This window comes from Lolium rigidum, chromosome 5 (genome assembly GCF_022539505.1).
Source record: "Lolium rigidum isolate FL_2022 chromosome 5, APGP_CSIRO_Lrig_0.1, whole genome shotgun sequence".
NCBI classification, from domain to species: Eukaryota; Viridiplantae; Streptophyta; class Magnoliopsida; order Poales; family Poaceae; genus Lolium; species Lolium rigidum.
In genome coordinates, this window is record NC_061512.1 from 5,669,961 (window position 1) to 5,675,773 (window position 5,813).

Below are 5,813 nucleotides of genomic sequence, written 5' to 3' on the forward strand. Positions count from 1 at the left end.
ACATAGCTACCGGTACAGCCCTTAGCCTCGAGGGAGAACTACTCCCTCATCATGGGAGACAGCAGCGTTGATGAAGATGGCGGTGGTGTCGATGGAGATGCCTTCCGGGGGCACTTCCCCGTCCCGGCGGCGTGCCGGAACAGAGACTCCTATCCCCCAGATCTTGGCTTCGCGATGGCGGCGGCTCTGGAAGGTTTTTTTTTTGAGCATAAAAAAAAATTTTGAGCATAGGCTCTGGAAGGTTTCTCGTACCGTGGCTTATTCTTTTAGGGTTTTCGCGACGGAGTCCTTAAGTAGGCGGAAGGGCAGCCTCGGAGGGGCCCTGGTGGGGCCACACAATAGGGGGGCGCACCCCACCCCTTGGTCGCGCCTCCCTGTCGTGTGGGGCCCCCTCGCTCCCCTCTGGTCTCTCTCCGGTGTTCTGGAAGCTTTGTGGAAAACTAAGATACTGGGCGTTGATTTCGTCCAATTCCGAGAATATTTCCTTACTAGGATTTCTGAAACCAAAAACAGCAGAAAACAGGAACTGGCACTTCGGCATCTTGTCAATAGGTTAGTTCCAGAAAACGCATAAAGTATGTATAAAACATGTAGATATTGTCATAAAACAAGCATGGAACATAAGAAATTATCGATACGTTGGAGACGTATCAGCATCCCCAAGCTTAGTTCCTACTCGTCCTCGAGTAGGTAAACGATAACAAAGATAATTTCTGAAGTGACATGCTATCATAATCTTGATCAATACTATTGTAAGCACATGTAATGAATGCAGCGATTCGAAGCAATGGTAAAGACAATGGTTAAACAACTGAACCATATAGCAAAGACTTTTCATGAATAGTACTTTCAAGACAAGCATCAATAAGTCTTGCATAAGAGTTAACCCATAAAGCAATAAATTCTAAATAAAGGCATTGAAGCAACACAAAGGAAGATTAAGTTTCAGCGGTTGCTTTCAACTTTCAACATGCATATCTCATGGATAATTGTCAACATAAAGTAAAATAATAAGTGCAATAGGTAAACATGTAAGAATCAATGCACACAGTTAACACAAGTGTTTGCTTCTAAGATGGAAGGAAGTAGGTAAACTGACTCAACATTAAAGTAAAAGAATGGCCCTTCGAAGAGGGAAGCATGGATTGCTATATTTGTGCTAGAGCTTTTATTTTGAAAACAAGAAACAATTTTGTCAACGGTAGTAATAAAGCATATGTATTATGTATAAGATATCCTACAAGTTGCAAGCCTCATGCATAGTATACCAATAGTGCCCGCACCTTGTCCTAATTAGCTCGGATTTACATGGATTATCATCGCATAACATATGTTTTAACCAAGTATCACAAAGGGGTACCTCTATGCCGCTTGTACAAAGGTCTAAGGAGAAAGCTCGCATTGGATTTCTCGCTTTTGATTATTATCAACTTAGACATCCATACCGGGACAACATAGACAACAGATAATGGACTCCTCTTTAATGCATAAGCATTCAACAGCAGATAATATTCTCATAAGAGATTGAGGATTGTTGTCCAAAACTGAAACTTCCACCATGGATCATGGCTTTAGTTAGCGGCCCAATGTTCTTCTCTAACAATATGCATACTCAAACCATTCAACTCATGATAAATCACCCTTACTTCAGACAAGACGAACATGCATAGCAACTCACATGATATTCAACAAAGATAGTTGATGGCGTCCCCAGGAACATGGTTATCGCTCAACAAGCAACTTAATAAGAAATAAGATACATAAGTACATATTCAATACCACAATAGTTTTTAGGCTATTTTTCCCATGAGCTATATATTGCAAAGACAAAGGATAGAAATTTAAAGGTAGCACTCAAGAAATTTACTTTGGAATGGCAGAGAAATACCATGTAGTAGGTAGGTATGGTGGACACAAATGGCATAGTTATAGGCTCAAGGATTTTGGATGCATGAGAAGTAATCCCTCTCAATACAAGGCTTAAGCTAGCAAGGTTGTTTGAAGCAAACCCAAGTATGAACCGGTACAGCAAAACTCACATAAGAACATATTGCAAGCATTATAAAACTCTACGATGTCTTCCTTGTTGCTCAAACCCTTACTAGAAAATATCTAGACCTTAGAGAGACCAATCATGCAAACCAAATTTTAGCAAGCTCTATGTATTTCTTCACTAATAGGTGAAAAGTATATGATGCAAGAGCTTAATCATGAGCACAACAATTGCCAAGTATCAAATTATTCAAGACATTATACCATTTACCACATGTAGCATTTTCTGTTTCCAACCATATAACAATTAACGAAGCAGTTTCAACCTTCGCCATGATCATTAAAAGATAAGAACACATGTGTTCATATGAACCAGCGGAGCGTGTCTCTCTCCCACACAAGCATGAATTTATTCAAATAAAACAAAAATAAAAACAAACACACGCTCCAAGTAAAGTACATAAGATGTGACGGAATAAAAATATAGTTTCACTAGAGGAACCTGATAATTTGTCGATGAAGAAGGGGATGCCTCGGGCATCCCCAAGCTTAGATGCTTGAGTCTTCTTGAAATATGCAGGGATGAACCACGGGGGAATCCCCAAGCTTAGACTTTTCACTCTTCTTGATCATATTGTATCATCCTCCTCTCTTGATCCTTGAAAACTTCCTCCACACCAAACTCAAAACAAAATCATTAGAGGGTTAGTGCATAATCAAAAATTCACATGTTCAGAGGTGACACAATCATTCTTAACACTTCTGGACATTGCCCAAAGCTTCTGAAAGTTAATGGAACAAAGAAATCCATCCAACACAGCAAAAGAGGCAATGCGAAATAAAAGGCAGAATCTGTCAAAACAGAACAGTCCGTAAAGACAAATTTTTTAGAGGCACCAGACTTGCTCAGATGAAAATGCTCAAATTGAATGAAAGTTGCGTACATATTTGAGGATCACGCACGTAAATTGGCAGATTTTTCTGAGTTACCTACAGAGAACCCTGCCCAAATTCGTGACAACAAGAAATCTGTTTCTGCGAATCCAAATCTAGTATCAACCTTACTATTAGAGACTTCACTTGGCACAACAATGCAATAAAATAAAGATAAGGAGAGGTTTCTATAGTAGTAACAACTTCAAAGACTCAAATATAAAACAAAAATGCTGTAGTAAAATAAACACATGGGTTATCTCCCAAGAAGTGCTTTCTTTATAGCCATTAAGATGGGCTCAGTAGTTTTAATGATGCACTCCCAAGAAATAAGAGTTGAAGCAAAAGAGAGCATCAAGAGGCAAATTCAAAACACATTTAAGCCTAACCCACTTCCTATGAAAAGGAATCTTGTAAATAAACAAATTCATGAAGCATAATGCAACAAGCATAGAAAGACTAGACAAGCGCAGCTTCAAGATTTTCAGCAAAAAGAGAGGTGTTTTAGTAACATGAAAAATTCTACACCCATATTTTCCTCTCTCATAATAATATCCAGTAGCATCATGAGCAAACTCAACAATATAACTATCAAGTGAAACATTCTTATCATGAGTCTCATGCATAAAATTATTACTCTCCACATAAGCATAATCAATTTTATTAGTAATAGTGGGAGCAAATTCAACAAAGTAGCTATCATTATTATTCTCATCATCAAATATAGGAGGCATATCATAATAAAATTTACTCTCCACAGTAGGCGGCACCAAAAGATTACTATCATTATAATCATCATAAATAGGAGGCAAAGTGTCATCAAAGTAAATTTTCTCCTCAATGCTTGGGGGACTAAAAATATCATGCTCATCAAAACCAGCTTCCCCAAGCTTAGAATTAAGTACCCCCACAATACCTGAATCTGGGTAAGGCTTAGCTGGAAACTTATGTATTTTAGTATGGGTTCCCTCTGAACAAGCGTCATAGGGGTTATGCCGAGGGTGCCTCCATTGAAAGTGAAATGACGTGAAATGAGGTGAATGTCCTACCCAAGCCCTATGCAGTTCCCGGGTTGGCGGTTTGCTTTCACCGCGAGGCCAAGCTCATGGGGAGAGGTGCCTATACTAGGGTATGTAAATGAAAGGTTAGGATTGGTAGTTCGCGTCGTACGATAAATCAGGGCCAGTTACCCCTGACGAACTATTGCAATTGTTGTGGCACAAGTGTACAACCTCTGCAGAGTTTAACCTATTTGAATAGCCGCGTCCGCGGTCATGGATAGTTGGGATGGCCATACTGTTCCGTCATCAGAATTTTTCCAAAATATGAATGGTGACTCATGACTTGAATTGAAAGGTGACTTTGACTTGAATTGCAACTGAGTTGTGGGAATGACACTAATGTTCCCACTTGAGTTAAGTTAGGCAAATGAAGAGGCTTTGATTACTAAAGTGCTTATGAAATAAAACTGGCTTTATGCAAATGAAACTAGAGCTTAGCACCCCCTTACTATAGTTGCTAGTAATTACATTAGTATTAGTTTGCGAGTACTTTAAAGTACTCATGGCTGTGTCCCTGGCTATTCAAATGGCCAGACTATGAAGAGGAATATCAGAACCCGGAAGAAGGACAGCAGGACGTCTACGACAACTAGGATCAGTCCTGACTTCAACAATTGCCTGTGGAATAGATGGACTACTACTACGCTACTTCGCTTCCGCTATGTGTTTTGTAATTGATCAATAGATCATCTATTATTGTAATGAGACTGGTGTTGGAGATATGCCCAAGAGGCAATAATAAAATGGTTATTATAATATATCTTTGTGTTTATGATAATGTTTACATACCATGCTATAATTGTATTAACCGAAACATTGATACATGTGTGTTATGTAAACAACAAGGAGTCCCTAGTAAGCCTCTTGTATAACTAGCTTGTTGATTAATAGATGATCATGAACATTGGATGTTATTAATAACAAGGTTATGTCATTATATGAATGATGTAATGGACACACCCATTTAAGCGTAGCATATGATCACGTCATTAAGTTCTATTTGCTATAAGCTTCCGATACATAGTTACCTAGTCCTTCGACCATGAGATTATGTAAATCACTTATGTCGGAAGGGTACTTTGATTACAGCAAATGCCACTGCGTAAATGGGTGGTTATAAAGGTGGGATTAAGTATTCGGAAAGTATGAGTTGAGGCATACAGATCAACAGTGGGATTTGTCCATCCCGATGACGGATAGATATACTCTAGGCCCTCTCGGTGGAATGTCGTCTAATTAGCTTGCAAGCATATGAATGGTTCATAAGAGAGCACATACCATGGTACAAGTAAAGAGTACTTGTCAGGAGACGAGGTTGAACAAGGTATAGAGATACCGATGATCAAACCTCGGACAAGTAAAATATCGCGTGACAAAGGGAATCGGTATCGTATGTGAATGGTTCATTCGATCACTAAGTTATCGTTGAATATGTGGGAGCCATTATTGATCTCCAGATCCTGCTATTGGTTATTGGTCGGAGAGAAGTCTCAACCATGTCTGCATAGTTCACGAACCGTAGGGTGATACACTTAAGGTTTGATGTCGTTTAAGTAGATATGGAATATGGAATGGAGTTCGAAGTTTTGTTCGGAGTCTCGGATGGGATCCAGGACATCACGAGGAGTTCCGGAATGGTCCGGAGAATAAGATTCATATATAGGAAGTCATATTCCAAGTTTGGAAATGATTTGGTGCATTTATGGCAGGTTCTAGAAGGTTCTAGAAAAGTTCGGAAGAAATCACTATGGAAGGTGGAGTTCGGAAGAAATCCATGTCTGCATAGTTCACGAACCGTAGGGTGACACACTTAAAGTTGGATGTTGA